Below are 17,333 nucleotides of genomic sequence, written 5' to 3'. Positions count from 1 at the left end.
AATAAGCATAATGTTGCTCCATGTAATCCTTGCGGTGATCCTTGTTGTAGTGATGTAGAGATGTCAGTCCAAAGAAATAGGCTTGTGCATTTGCTTTAAGGTGACTTTGGAAGTTTCTTCACATACTTGCATTTAGCAGCAGTGTATTTTGTATTCTGTAAAACAATCTATAGATACATACATGCCTTCCCCGCCCCCGCCTACCGCTCCACCAACATTAATCATCCGGACAAGCCTCTCTCTCCCTCTGTAGCAGTGCAGCCACACGTCATCGCTGCCGGGGTGCTGCTTGTACACCCCCCCCCCCCCCCCCCCCCCCAACCTGCTCTTCCTCAATGGAGCACAACAAGATAAGACCCGCAGCTTTGGGTTTCTTTTTACTTTGTTTTCTCTCTCTCTCTTCAACAGACACTCTATCTTCACATCTCCCAAGTATTTCAACATAACAGTGAAGTTAGCATCGACAGGGCAACGTTCATGGGCCCTGCGCTGGGCTGTGTGGGCGATAGCTCATTTTGATTAATTATGTTTAATTAAGGTGTCATCGGGAGTCATTTTATAAACTAAGCAAGGAATAGCAAGAAATCTACTCTTTTTTCAGAAATATTGCCTTCAGTTCCATTTTAAACGAGGCGATAAATCATTTTTTGATTTGAGCCTAATTGACTACAGTCATTTGAATGTGGTCAATATGATAAGGATACCGTTTTAAAATTCAAAATGCGGTGCAGAACATTATCTATGAAAGTATTGTAAACAGTAGCATTCTCTGAAAAAAAACAAGTTGCCTAATGGTTCTTGGCTTGGACAACCAGTTCTAAGAAAAAAAAAAAAACTAAGTGGTATAAATGTTCATTCCATGTGGAGGTTCTTCAAACTAAATTCTTCTCACTGACAAAAAATGGTTCTTTAAAGATTGGTTCTTTAATAAATGTAAAAGTGACCCTTCTATGGTGACTTATTACCAAGAGAGTAAATTAATAAACCCAGTACTCATAGTGGGCCTAACTGTTTTAATGCATATAAAAACTAAAATTAACCAAAAAATGGCCCTTTCTTTAGTCTCTTTTCTGGTGGCCGCTAGAGACTGGCGCACAACCCTGCTGTGTGTCTTGCTTACCATCCATCACCAGGCAGCAGTGTTCGTTATGCAAAGCAGGAGCTGGCCTCCCGGTGGCCCCTTCGTGCAACTAAAAGGAGTGCACACTCTATTGAGTGCTTGGCTGCACTGGAATTATATTTACCCCCATTTGTTTTATCCATTGGATTCCTGATACACAAGATCGTAAACGTTCAGTATTTTTGTAGTTTTGGGGCATTTCCTAATGAACAAAATAGCAAAGAGCAAAACTGGGACACTGCAGAGCACTGGAGGTCTATTCTTTGCAAAAATGTGGTCACTGCGCCTGCTCAAAGCAGTTGTCTTCACAGCAAGCCACTAAGCAACAGTAGGCCTGAAGCCCATATTAGACACCCTGTTAAATCGCAGTGGGGTTTTGCTGCAGTCAGAGAGCCCATGTTATGCACTAAAGAAGGTCAGCCCTAATTCAGACATATCACTGCCTCAGCTAACGGGGGCTCGGACAGGAGAGCAGCATAATAGGTCCAGTACATTCCTAAATCCATCATTTAATTCAATACGTAATTAATTCATAGAAAATCAGCTGCGGACAGAGAGAAATCTCCCCTCGAGTGCCCAGGGACAATGCTTTACTATAGATAGACTTTAAAAGAAAAGAAGAGAGGGGAAAATAGATGGAAGCTGCATTGAATTCTTTACATTCTTGCGTGCACAGGCTGACCGGCGGTGATTTATAGGCACATTAAGGAGCATTACATGAGCCCTGGCCAAAGATCAGAGACGAAGAGAGAGCCCATCCTGGGCTGCTCACCGAATAAAAATGCCTATTTTTAGACATTCACAACTACAAAGGATAAATTCAACTAAATCCCCACAGCAAACAGAGCTCCAGCAGGCTTGCAATATGATATGCAGCCTCTTTTTTTCACTCTGCAATACATGGGGCAAACCAAATTATGGTACTCCCCAGCCCACACACTTCTTTAAAATGCATATTAATGGCCCTGAGAACTATCAATGTACAAACTCTTAAAATATTGTTTTTTGATTGCTATGATCTATGATTTCATTGCGTATAATAACTCATCTTATTCTGAAAGCAGTGGCGTACAGATTTTTCTCTTAGCAGGATTGTGCCTTTATGTGCACATGTGGGATTTGCATGGAAATTTTTGTATATTAAAGTGTTCTACAGGAAAGCACACAAACACAAACACACATGCGCACACACTGCTCCTCATAAATATAACTTTATACCAATATCAATTTTCCATGAAGGAATAATCGCTACCACTGTGCTATCTGGTTATTGATACACAGACGTTCTTATTCATTTTGGAGAACTAATTGGTTATTGGTTTCTTTTCAGCCATATCCTAGGCCACTTCCTTTAATCTAAAGGTCAGCTCTACCAGAGTTTTGATTTTTACAGATGTCTCCTCAGCTAACAAAGCCAATCTTTACATTGTTTGCTTTATTTTATGTTAATTATTTACTTCCAACTTTGAAAAACGACACAACCAAAGTCAAATACAGCACCAATAGACCTCTGAAGTCACGTTCTCATTCTGTAGTCGGCGTCATGCCAATGTAATGAACTCTGGATCCATTTTTTATGGGAAAATCATTTGAAATTTGCTACTATCATACCCTGTGGTAAACTAAAAGGTCCCAAAACCAATACATTTTGTCCCGTGTCCTGTGCAATTTGAATATACAAGCAAGCTAATACTCTATACCAGCTACCCAAACTGTAGGCTAGTACTGCAAAAGCAACTTAACCACCACATTTTGCAAAGTTTGCTGGTTTATGTGGGTATTAAAGTTTCCAGTCTTTAGTTGAAGTGTTAGCTTGCAGCAACAAACTTGTTTTGACTCTTTAACAACCTCTTAATTCAGAGGAACCTACACTGTTAGAAATAAAGTTACTGTGCAGGTACATTTTTCATTCATCAAAGTACAAACAATCTTCTTCTTCTTCTTTCGGCTGCTCCCTTTAGGGGTCGCCACAGCGGATCATCTGCCTCCATCTTGCCCTATCCACTGCCTCCTCTACTTTCACACCAACCATCTCCATGTCCACCTTCACTACATCCATAAACCTTCTCTGAGGTCTACATCAAAGTACAAACAATGTGTATCCTCAAAGGTACAACAGTGGTTTTTACGGTTCAATTGTGAACCTGAAATAAGATTTTTCCCAATGAAAAGCACGTATTTGTACTTTTTCATAACCCAATGTTTTAAAATAGAACAATAAAATAAAAAGTCTGGCGATGAGATGGGGTGTGTGGAGTCCATAAAACTTACAATGTAAATAATAACAGAATGTAATGACATGCAGCTCATGTAAACCATATTTTTAAAAGGAAAATACTTCAAAGAAAACAAATGAAATGTTGAAACCAAAAATTTTTTTATTACTCTTTATGGACCAATATATTCCTATTTTGATTTTTATGCATATATTTCTAAAAAAAAAAAACAATACAATTTCTCTGTTTCAACATTTGAATTGTTGTCTTTGTGTTCAATTAAATATAGGGCTTAATTGATTTGCATATCATTGCATTTTGTTTTTATTTACATTGTCCCAGTGTCCCAGCTTTTTTGGAAATGGGGTATAACTTCAATGTGTTACAGTACAATTATGTTCCCTGACTAAAGGTACTGAGATGTATCTTTGAAGGTACCACCAAGTGACAAGACAGGTGAGATGTTGTTTAGCACATGGTGCCATAGTGGCAATTTTTGAAAATGCTGTTATTTTTTCCTTAGTAGAAAAACTATTTGGCCCTGCATTTCCTAATATAAGCATGATGCTGATGCAGATCTTCTGCAGTCTATGCCAACCTCCTCGGGACAGATTATTAGACTAAGTACAATAAAAAGCCATTTTGTATTTACTGAAAAGACCACTGTGCCTTTAAAAGACCCCAAAATGAGTAACAGCCAACTATATATGGCAGGGATTTCAGTCCACAGAATGTATGAACACGCTTAACATACTGCTCAAATACTGCCCCTGAAAAAAGAATGAAATTACAGAGCACTCTCTTGATAGAGAAAAAAAAAAAATATATATATATATATGAAAATTGGTGGAACGGCCTGCACCACACAACCCACAGGACACCATCCATACATCACATTCCAGATTTAGTTAGTAATCCCACAATCTAGTTAAGAATCTGGAAATTAGATGTAATCAATTCATTCTACAGTCAATTAGCATAACAGATGGTCCAGCAGGCATTAAAATTCACGTTTTGTCCTCAGATATCTCATGGCTGACTACAATTTTGAAAATTGGAGGGCAAAATGTAATGAATTATAATGAAATATAATTCCAAGGACCAATTACACAAAGTGGAGATCAAGCCATGTAACCAAGCCTTTCCTATTTAAATTGCTATTAAGGTTCATCTAGCTCTCTTGGTGCTTGCACTGCCAACTGTACAGGAACAGATTCATGGTGCTTTTTCCAAAAGTGTTAATCAATAACAATCCAAGGCGTTTCATTAACTTGCACAAACATGCATTGTGCTTGGCCTCGCCAATAATCATAAACAAGGCGCTGACTGTGTGTGTGTGTGTGTGTGTGTGTGTGTGTGTGTGTGTGTGACCTTTGGCAAGGCCAGTCCATTCTTTTCCATTAACCTTCTAGGTTTTACTTTTCTTCCTGTCTTTCTTCACTCTGATTCCCTAACGGACTTTTTAATTGATTGTTCTTTTATAGCATTTATCAGCTGAATCTTTATCTGCTGCATCTGTAGAGTATATTTGATTATACTAGGCAACAATTTTGACATGTTTCCCTATGCTTACAGAAGAAATCAATCCATTTTTTTAAATGTTCTGAATAATCAAATGGTTAAGATGTAAACAAAGTCATTCAGAGTAGTTTGGTGTGAAATGCTTTGTTCTAGAGAAACTTACCAAATCAAAATTGTTAACGACGGTGGTTATTACACAAAATGGTTATGAATGTCCTGCCTGATGCTTGAGATACTGTTTCATGGTCGTTTCATGAAAAAAGGTTTTGGCCTAAAATGTCTTGTTAATCCATTTATTTGGATCTACTTATGGTGTTGGGGTACATGCAGAGCACTTTGGGTAAAATAGTCCCTCCCAAAAAATTTTTTTATCAGATTTTCCACTATTTTTACTTTTTCCACTACTTTTAATTTTACAGTCATAAACATTACAAATACAACCTGTGTGGGTGTGGCAGACATTTATTCATGACTTTGTTTACATTCCAAAGATGAAATTATGCAAAACGTTTGAAAAAATGGTGAAACTTCCCCTTAATAAAGGAACAGAAAGGGAAGAATTTTTCACCCTAAACATTATCTACTGTTTCTGTAATATATGTTCAATTACCATCCATTGCAAAGGTACCAAAAGTGGTTGTTCAATGGAACAGTCTTTCTTTCTTTCTTTCTTTCTTTCTTTCTTTCTTTCTTTCTTTCTTTCTTTCTTTCTTTCTTCCTCTCACTCTCTCTCACTCTACCACTCACAGAGCAGCCTTCAGTGCTTGTTGCTCAGAGGGACTGTTAAGTATCAATTCCCAGTGTCACCTTTATGGGTTTTATTTATTTGTCTGCTTGCTGGTGTGGAACGCAGTCTGAGCATCACTCAGGTAGATGGGTTATAACTCACCTGCAAGCGCTCATCAATCCCCGCAATTTGACTTCCTGCATCACATACAACTGTTACTGTCATATTAAAGCACTGCATTATAAAGATCAATGACTTTTTAAACGTGCTCCAGTTAAAGGTGGTTCCTGATGATGAACTAGGAGCTGCGCTGATGACTGTCGTCCAGATGAGGTGTCTTACCTATTATCGCCCTCCATTTCTACAACAAGGGCTACAATAACATTTACTCTATTGCCCTGCATACATCAGTTTGCAATGAGCATCCTTCATTTGATCAACAATATATATCTTTAAAAGAGATGGTGCACTAGGGTTCCTATATTATATATAAAATTATAAAAATACACACATACATAACATATAACGTATTCAATGAATTGTAAGCAAGCACCACATATCTAATTTATTACTATGCTATATATATATATATATATATATATATATATATATATATATATGAGTGATCTGGCACAGAAGTTGTGGCTATGTATAAAAAGGTTTTATATAACACCTAAAATAAGTTCTATGTTCTTTACCAACAGCAGAAATGTTTTAGGTGCTATACAGAGCCGTGTTTTAGAGGCTCTTTGAAGAATTCTATATAACAGATATTACATCATGGAAAACAACCATTCAACTATACATACATCAAATATTCAGATGGTTTTTTGAGTTGTTATGGTTCTGCTGTTGCTATAGAACACAGACCCTCTTTTGGTACAATATAAACACCTTTTTGCTCAGAGCATAAAGAGAGTACAATACAGAAAATAACATATTCGTATGTATTGTAAGCAAGCACCATATATCTAATTTACATCTGTGCCATATCTGTAAGTGAAGGCACAACGAATGAAAGCACTGCTCTGGAAGATGGAAAAAATTCTGCTTCTGCTTTCAAATAAGCAGCGGAGGCATATGGCAGCATGATGACAAGAGCATTGCTTCCCAGCGCATGTTTAACCCTGCTAATGTCCCACAGTAAGGAGTTCCGGAAGCACAGAGCCGAGTGTGCTGATATGACGGATGGCCCATTGTCACTCTGTTTGGGCTACAGCCTGCTGAGCTCAAGCAGGAAGCAAGGACTCCAAACATTCATATTCTTAGAAGAGTCACAGTACACAAGATATAGGGTTCTGCCACAAAACAGGCACGCCTGAGACGTTTCTGTATCAGCAACCTGTGATTGCTGTGGAGAACACAATAATATATCAATGGTGTATATAGTCGCTGTGTATTGTACCTGATCAACACTCTGTTTCACTTTCATAATAAAAATAATGAATTATTAATAGTGCTGAGCAGTACTGACAAAAATCAGTGTTCTACCAAATACACAGGGCTAGAAGGGTTACTTCAAACTATATTGCATTGTACCTGTTTAAACTTTTTATTGTAACCTAATAGCAAAATTATTACTATATTAACTCCTTTACATGGCCAGGGCCCACTGGCACATTTCTATAACCTGAGAATAGCTCAGCCAATTTACACTGAAGTCCCTGTAGTTACTGAACAATAAGCCTTAGTATGTAACAAGCCTGGGATTTTAAGGGTTAATGTTTCATGGATTTTACATGCCATATAAAGGTATCTGTTTACTTTGCCAAGCTTTCACCCACTAGATTTGATCACCACTTTTCAAATGTGAGGCATTCTGGATGTTTTATTATAACTTTAATCTCGGTGGTATACAACTTTCGTAGTCATTCATTACAGCTCTGTCATCATTCTGGACACATCTCAAATATAAAATTATAAAATCACTGTCCAAAAAACAGATCACTTGAACCAGGTGGCTGTTCTTTACACTGTGTAAAAATGGAATGATGAATAGATCAATAAAAAGCTTCAAAATGACTTGGAATACAACTGCTTTACATTAACTTACATTAAAAGTTATCAAAGTTTTTGCCTTTTTCTTTAAAGTTACTAGTTTGGAGATACATGTTTTTTTTTTTTTTTAATCTTGGGAAGAGTTTTATTCTGAAGTCTCTGGAACCGAACTGGAGAGATCAGAGTGATGGGAGATATCACTGTAACTGGTGTTTTGATGAAGGTGCTGGAGAGCACTGTCTAACCGATTGATTCAAAATCTCCTGTAAGTGTTCAGTTAGGCTGAGATCTGTTGACTGTGAAGATCATATCACATGACTAACATTAAATTTGATACTCATCGAACCATTCAGTGACCCCTCCTTCCTTGTGTGGGAGGGCTCGCATTCTCATCCTAGAATAGATGACAATCAGGACATAAATTTTACGATAGATTAAAAGTGATAAAAGGGGACAAGTGGACACAAACCATGCTGGCCACTTTTGTCCTCAGCCCTTTGTAAGAGGGATATACACACTATAATATCCTTCTTTATGTAGTTATGGATTTACTGTTCTTGCTTACACAGTATCATCACATCCTGCACTGAGGAACAGTTGCTTTTCTAGCATTATTTGTGAGTGAAGTTTCTGCCATCTGTACCCAATAATGACCCTTCTTTCTAAGTCACTTAGATCTTTTCCTCTTGACATCTTGAAAATTGAGGTCAAATGTTTAGCATATTTATGACTGAGCATGTACAATGTTAATTATGTAACTGTAGTACACCTGTAGTAATTGGAGTACACCTGTCTGGAAGAATCTACACTCATGCTTGTGAATATACACTATATTGCCAAAAGTATTCTCCCATCTGCCTTCATATGCATATGAACTTGAGTGACATTCCATTCTTAATCCATTGGGTTTAATATGATGTTTAACTCCTCTGGGAAAGCTTCCACATGGTTTAGGAGTGTGTTTATGGGAATTTTTGACCATTCGTCCAAAAGGGCATTTGTGAGGTCGACACTGATGTTGGACGAGAAAGACTTGTTTGCAGTCTCTGCTCCAATTCATCCCAAAGATGTTCTATCGGGTTGAGGTCAGGACTCTGTGCAGGCCAGTCAAGTTCTCCCACACCAAATTCGCTCATCCATGTCCAAACTGTTCTGACAAAGTTGGGAGCATGAAACTGTCCAAAATCTCTTGGTCTGCTGAAGCATTAAGAGCTCCTTTCACTGGAACTAAGGGGCTGAGCACAACTCCTGAAAAACAACCCCACACCATAATCCCACCTCCACCAAACTTTACACGTGTCACAATACAGTGAGACAAGTACCGTTCTCCTGGCAACCACCAAACCCAGACTCATCCATTGGATTGCCAGATGGAGAAGCATGATTTGTCACTCCAGAGAACATGTCTCCACTGCTCTAGAGTCCAGTGGCTGCACTTTATATCAGTGCATTTGATGCTTTGCATTGCACTTGGTGATGTAAGGTTTGGATGCAGCTGCTCCGCCATGGAAACCCATTTCATAAAGCTCTCTACGCACTGTTCTTGAGCTACTCTGAAGGTCACATGAAGTTTGGAGGTCTGTAGCGATTGACCCTCCAGAAAGTTGTCGACCTCTGCGCACTATACGCCTCAGCATCCAAGGTAGTAAAAAGAACAAATGTTCCAGAATTTTCCTTGACACCCTTAACCATTACAAAGATTTGTTTAATTCCATCAGCAGCACACTTGATTAAATTTAATGAAGTATTGATTGAGCCAAACCATGTTGAGTGATAACTTAGAAAATAATAATCAACTTCCTGAAGGAGAAGTTTGGAATTTTTTAAATGAAAACACAAACATACATAAAAACCTCCTTTTTGTATATATTATAATATTAGTTATTTATAATCACTAATATCAGTAATATGAGTGTTGTCCTAGGCAAACACTCCAGAGAGCCCAGATAGACAGCTTTACATACACAGTTGAGCCAAGACATGATTACTCACAGATAATATGAGTAGTGTTGATTATCTAACAATGCTGCATGTCAAGGTCTGGGATTTATTACACAGTAAGCAAACAGTCACTTCTCGTGGTCAACATGTTGGGTGCAGGAGAAAGGCGCAGCCGTTAAGATCTGAGAGACTTTGACAGGGTTTAACAATCTGACCAAACTCAGCAGTTACTAATTATATCCGAGCACTAATATGGTGAGAAAACACGTGAGCACCAGAATCCCACAGAGCTTGCACAAGTTTTACTTAATATTCCCCAGAACCCACTCAGACAACACACTAACCTCAACAGCAACAAAGTAAAAAAAACAAAGCAGAAAAGCAGTTGATATGAGTAATCCAGAGAATGTCCAGAGATTGTCTCAAGCGATTCCAAAAAAAAAAAAAAAAAACAGCAACCACAGTCCAAGCAAACGATGTCCACAAAAAACTCAAAAGCCAAAACAGGGCCCAGCAAAAAAAAAAAAAAAAACAAGAAAAAAAAACAAGAAACACTGGAACAAGCTTACCCAGTTCTTTGAGGTATCTCCACAGTTAGAGGGGGATCCAATCTTCAAGGACAAAGACGAGTTGAACAAGGAGCTTGTTTAGGGCTTGAGCAGTATAAATTATCCACCAGGCCACTATCCCCCACCTTAACCCTTATGGAAAACCATAATTTTTTTCTGACCATATTAGTGCTCGGATTTTATTAGTAACTGCTGCGTATGGTCAGATTGGTACAGATGGAAGGGCTTAAGCAGCAAAAATGATCCACCAGGCCACTATTCCCCAACCTTAACCCTCCATGAAAATGGTCGCCACACTTCCTCCCATATATGGTGGTGTCACAGGGGGACAAATGCTTATGAGCAGAAACATCTCCAAAATGACAAGGCTTGGGGGTGCTCACAATCAGCAGTGGTGAGCACCTACTGCCAGTGGGCCACTGTTGTTTACCTGTTGTTGACAGAATGTTGAGAGCCCAACGCTCATAAATGTGCAAGCACAACAATGGCTATTCATCTGTTCCAACACAACAGGAAGGCTACTCAGGCACACATCACAGAAATTTCTAATGATGGTTAGAATGATGCCCTAGCCAACCCCTGTCCACCATCAAAAGTGTCTATAATGGGCTTGCAAGTTTCAGAACTGGACCATAGAGCAATAGAAGAAAGTCGCCTGTTCTTGTATTCTTTTGCATCACATGGAAATCTGCTGTATGATTCTCTGGGCAATGTTATGTAGGGTCTAGATAGTGTGTGTGTGTGTGTGTGTGTGTGTGTGTGTGTGTGTGTGTGTGTGTGTGTGTGTGTGTATATACATATACATGACAACAAGCACATGATGTCGTCTGCGTCTCTTGAAACAAATGATTGCATTCCTTGATGTGACCAGTGAACCTCCAGTCATTCGATTTGAGTTGTATGTGACATCAGTCTTAATCCACCAGAGGAGGAATCACCAGCACACACTGAAACAAAGCACCAGCTTTCTTATGAGTACCATCACTTAGTGCTGTTGATGCTATCACAATGGCACTTCGATGGTTTTGGAGACTTATTTTCTGTCAGCGTCTCTCCTACTCTCACTCTCTCTTTTTCTCCCCTTGCATGTGGTGCGCTGATATTCCCTGGGTTCTGTCGTTCCGGCTGCCACGCATGTTCTCTCTGTGATGAAGTAAGAGGAGGGTGTGGGCCCAAAGATTGCCAGGCCTTAACCAATCATCTGCGACAGGCCCGCACTACATTAACGGCAGTGACCTTTCCACCAGTGGTGACAGTCATCTGTCAGCGGCGCCTCACTCCCAGCCCTCTCCACGCCCCAAGAGGAGAAATAATTAGGGCCGGCGGGCTGGCGGGGTTAAACCGGGGCCGTGTGGCCTCGCCAGGCACATCGTTTCACTGTGCCTGTCGCAGAGGTCGGGGGTCAACACCAACCAGTTACAATGTCTGGGTACCATGGGCATAATCTCCTGGTTCAAGAACAGCGGATCAGTGAGGAGGGATGAGGTTATCACATTGCTTGTTGACTGGAGGGAAGCATTCAACTCAAAATGAAACTCAACCTTTCATAGCATGAGGCACTCCCATGACAAGAGGAAAGGGAAGTGAGAGGCAGAAATGCTTCTAAATGAGGGAGTTAGAGGATTGGGTTTGGGCCAATAAGAAGTGATGAGATGGTTACCAATTTTAGCAATATACTTATAGCAATAGCAATATAAGATACGCATGGTTTACATTTTAATAATTTAGATAAGTTCAAAAGTCTCACTAGAAGTGAACCAATGTTTATTTAGGTATAATTTGAATAGTAAACAGTAGGGCTGATATTATTTTATATTTATCTATTTTTATTGTTTTTATGGGGTTTATCAATTTCACTTGTGGTTAATGTGCTTTTTAAACATTCTCAGTATTTTTCATCAATATGGCAATAATATTGAAAACCAAGATCATTTTTAATGCAGACATCATGATAAGGAGTTTTCACACAGTCCCATCCTTTGCTGGTAGGCACACTCATTATGTTTTTTTTTTGCTGCGATAACATTTAAAATCGAGATATTTTTTCATATTGTCCCATCCCTATACACTAAGCACTGAGCTATTTACTTATCTCCCTCCACTACCAATGCAATTATGGCATCTGGCAGGTTGTGACTGGAATGGGCTCAAATGTGTGACGCCAATGTTGGTTGGTCTCCTTCCAGGCGCAAAAAGGAAAACAATGAACATCTTCTCACCTCATTCAGAATGCAAGCCTGGGCTATTCCCCACCATCTGACCTGGCGGATCTGTCTGTTGATGGGATACAAGCTGTTAAGTGCTGAAGGGAGCCAGCCGGCAATGCAACTGCTGGCTCCTCCAGTTCTCTACTGCAGGGTCCAACACTTCTCCTGCTGCTTTAAAGTCTAGCCATTCCAAGGCCAACAGTAAACAAGCACTTCAGGGTGATGTTGACCTAGGTTCTGTTCTTGGCAGCTGCGTCCCAGTGGACACAACTGCAACGGTCAACCAGGGGAATTTAGCCCAGGTACATTTGGCAACACTATCCCTCAGTGTTTATGCTAATCAAACATATGGCTCTGAGACGAACCAGTACCCCCCCCCCCCCCCCCCCCCTCACCAACACTCTCCAGATCTGACTGCCTTTTTAGAAAGTGAGAATGTAGGAACATTAAAATTCAGTCAAAATCCATTGGAAATTTGGCCGAGAGCTAGTTTGACTTATCCGGACTATAAAAAAAGCATGTTAGTCCCATAGAGGGAGGCATATACACACCTGTTTTTTTTTTTTACCCTCCAGCCAAGCACTTCTGCCTTCACATACCCCCTCCCAGCCCCCTCCACACTCTGCTGAAAGCCATTACAGAAATACAATTTCTAATGCCTTCACACAGGTCTGCGATCGACTGCAAACAAATTTATATTCAGCTCGTAAACAGAGAGCTGCAGAGATTTATTTATTGAGCGGAGAGGAGAGAAACAAGCTAGCGCGTGAACCCTGGGTAACCCCACAGCTGACATGAAGATGGATAAGTGTACGATGCAAATGTACGGAGGGAAGGGATATATTGCACTCAGTCATTCAGCACATCGCCGCCTGTAGAATTCCATTAACTCCTCCAGCTGCGACCGTATCTCTGGGCTTGTACGAGCGCCAGTATACATTGATGATTATTTCCAATTGTTTTTTAATCACTGCCAAGCAATAGTAAAACCCTTTATTGGACCTATAAGTGGATGTTCCTTCCTGCTTTCAGTGCAGTACTTCACGTCGAGCACTTACAGGTTACAATGAATGAAAATGAATATGATCATGAGCATTTTATCTTTTAATTTTTCCTCATTTTTAGACACTCAGTTCTCACAGGTATTGCTGCTATTATCATTATTGTTACTGACAATAAACAAAATGCATTTCATTGATTTCCTCTCTGTGGGACCTTGCATGAGCTTTGCTGCACAAATTTGAAGTTCAGACAATTGCAAGTGATATATGCAGTTATTATTGGACCTCAGACAATGTAGTGCTGGAAGTGTGTGTATGTTTCTTTTGCATGGTAGGCTGAGTGTTTGCGCAAGTGATTTGCATGTTGTGTAATGGTATATGTGTGTGTGTGTGTGTGTGTGTGTGTGTGTGTGCGCATGTGTGTGTGTGCGCATGTGTGTGTATTTTGCATTTCTTTCCTTTCTTTTTTGCTGAAGGGCTGCATACATTATTAAGTTGACATCCAGCTGATTGGGCTATCTGGAGTGAGTCAAAGCAGAGCAGAGAAGATTCCCCATTTCAAACTTAATATATGGAGAAACATTCCCCCTGGTCAGAAAGTCATCTGTGGAGTTCTCTGGTTTGCGTCTGCTGTGATAAAGTTTTTGACATTAAAGAGGGAAAAAACTGTGAAGACTTTTGACCTTTGGAAATCCATCCTTTAATATTTGAGATAACATGATGGTGACTTATGAGATGTGTGTCGAAGCAGAAATTCGAACCCACAAGGCCTGCAATAATTTCACAGATACTCAAATATGCTTTGCTTTATAATTGTCTACACATACAGTGGTGTCCAGAAGCCTGATTAAAAAATTTTTGGTTTTTCTTTACATTTGGAAACAAACAACAGAAAGTTTTAGTTTGTGTTCAGATGTTCTGGGTGAAAATTAGTTAACAAATCCTCTCCAGGTAACTACCTTATATATATAGCATTTTACTCCAAATTTGAACGCGATCATTTCTATTTATTTAATTCATATATTGAAAAACAAATAAAACACAAAATATACAATTTGCAATAACTGTTGCACAGGCCAGTATGTTACATTATTCAGCGAATAAACAGTAAGTGTGCATTTAAATGTTCAATGAGTGTTCTGAAGACGTGTTAACCTAATTTCACTTAGAAAATCAACAAAACATGTTGTTTGGCCTGCAGTGTCCAAGCTTTCGCACACAACTGTATATATACAGCAGATACGCAGTGGTGTATATACGCATGGTTTGGTTCCCAGCTTCTCAAGCCATGGATAACATAGATTTATTCAATTCCACCAGCAGCACTCATTTAATTCAATGAAGGGTTGATTTTAAACTGTGAGTACTGGACTTTCTAGAGGAGAGCTTTGGAAATGGTCATTTATGGAAATAGATTTTTTTTTAAACAAGTAAATGTTCACTCTTCAGATGAAGAGCTTTATATATAATCTTACTACTGCCATACATTCTGGTATTGAATATATATACATGAGAGAGAGAGAGAGAGAGAGAGAGAGAGAGAGAGAGAGAGAAGGAAAGGATGTGGGATTTATAATCTGAAACTCGGTTCTATTCATGCCAGCTAATATGTCTAATACTAGTATAGTATTAGTATGACAGTATGACAGGAGTGTCTTTCCATGATGAAAAGGGTTGGATCTTTTCCTTAAATATTTGGACATATGTTCATACAACACTATAAGACAGCGGGCTCCAGAGGAACAGACTAAACAGTTTAGCGCTGATGAAAATAAACGCATCAACGTCTAATAAAAACGTGTGAAAAAGTATCGCGGAGATGTTTCTCAGAGCTCGCCCCTCTCCGCGCGGAGGTTCAGCGGGGTCTCTGGGGCCGTCTATCGGTGATCAGCGAAATCTGGAGGAGGTGTTCTCTAAAATCAGAGAGCACCTTCACATTTCCCGCTCCAGAGTAGGCCTTCATAAAGATCTACCGCTGCGTTTGAATGAGCTTCTTTCCACTGGAATTCCCTTTAAAGCAGTGAGGGCTTCTACAGAACACCTCTGTTTACAGGGTCTTTGTATCTTTGTAACAACGTGCGAACTAAACTTTAACTGGGGCCATTTCGTGTTTCTTAACACTGTATATATATATATATATATATATATATATATATATATATATATATATATATATATATATATATATATATATATATATTAGTAAAGGGCATGATTCTATTTTGAACCACGTAGAACCATTTCTTGCTAAACTGGTTCTTTGAAATCGTTCTTCAGATTGATGGAGAGTTGGAGAGTGGGTTTTGGGTTCTCTATAGAACGTTTTTGAGAATGGTTGCACAAGCTTGATGTCGTAACAATAGCTCAACCCTTTTTGGTGCAACATAGAACCAAGGTTGTTCGCAGAACTGTATAAAACACATTCTCCATCATCTGAAGAACCATTTCACCACGCAAAGAACCATTGAAGCATACACGTTTTCGAGTGTTCATAGTTTTATCTAGAACCAATGCCTTGACTAAAGAACCCACGAAGAACCATCTAAAAATATAGAAACATTTTTTTACATTACTGGACGAGGAGCTATTTGGCTTTTCACAGGTCTACCTTTTCTGTTCGTGGAGAAGATGCAGGAGCACAGAGCTGTTCTCGCTAACATGGGCGGCAGCTGCTAATTATCATTTGGCCGGTGGATGACCTGAGCGCAGCAGCTGTGTGGATGTGGCTCCCTCCCCGCTTAGCGCAAACACAGGAGCCGCTCTGAGCTCACAGAACTGGAACTGGGTCTCACATTTTAGGGTAATAGCATTTTCAATTTCATGAGGGAGAGAGAGAGAGGGAGGGAGGGAGAGAGAGAGAGAGAGAGAGAGAGAGAGAAGCGTCCTAATCAAAGCCTCCCTATATCTGCGGCTAAAACCTTAATTAGCTTCGTTTTGGGGGATTAGTGAGTAAATCGGTGATGATGATTTTGAATCATTTTGCGATGACGTCACGGCGGAGGGACTCGACCAGAAGGTTAAACTCGTATCGACCTTCTGACTCGGTTTGTCATGATGCCACATCATGTTTATTAAAAAGCCACTGCGTTATTTCATTGTTATAACTACATGTATAAACCAACAGTGTTTTACTGTGAATGACTGCGCGCCTTCTTTGCTGATATTCCGGAGAGGAAAATAAAAATGACTTGAAAATGTGATTTTGCGTCTCCCGTTATGTGTTAGTGATGTGATCTAACGTGACATCACGCGTAACCGGGTTATGACTGCTGCAGTGGAGCAACATGTAACAGCTTTGTTTGAATCAAGATGAATAGTAAATAAGGGAACAGTAAAGAACTGTAAATAAACAAGATCGTGAAAAAACGTAGAAACACACAAACAAACAAACGGCCTATTTTAAATAAGGTTGGAAATAAACGCCACATCTCTGACTGCTCATTGCTCTTTCATGAGCTATTGACCCGCGCTGAAGACCTTAATCCCTGGGCTCAATTCATTTGACGTCAGCAAGGCTCAAAGCCTCAGAGCTGACCAACAAAAATGTCCAGGTTTATTTGTAAACTGTGGCAACGAGGCCTAAAACGGCCAAAGGACAAATAAATATATTTAATATTTATCAATTGAGCAATAAAAGTCATATTGAATTAATATATAATGTCAAAATTAAATACATTCTTTAAAACATATTAAAATGTATCTAATGTAAGACTATATATAATTTACGATGTCCTACAGCATTATATTATCTTAATGGGTCATGTAGATTAAAGCAGTGCATTAGTATGATTATTATGATGATTATTATTATTATTAATTCAACACTAATATTATGCAATTAAGCATTAATCGACACGACCATTCTTCTGGTGTATTTCTTTTTTTTTACAACTAGTTAAAAGTTCCAGGATGGTTAGTTTTGAAGAAAGAAAAATAAAGTTTAGAAAGTTTTGGAAAGTCCAGCTACTCGTTAACCCCCCACCCTATTCCCGTGCCACAGGAGTGGTCCGAAACCTGCTGCCTTTGGTTAATA

This window comes from Pygocentrus nattereri, chromosome 9 (genome assembly GCF_015220715.1).
Source record: "Pygocentrus nattereri isolate fPygNat1 chromosome 9, fPygNat1.pri, whole genome shotgun sequence".
Lineage (NCBI taxonomy): Eukaryota > Metazoa > Chordata > Actinopteri > Characiformes > Serrasalmidae > Pygocentrus > Pygocentrus nattereri.
The sequence above is the reverse complement of the archived record's forward strand: the minus strand, read 5'-3'. Positions refer to the sequence as shown.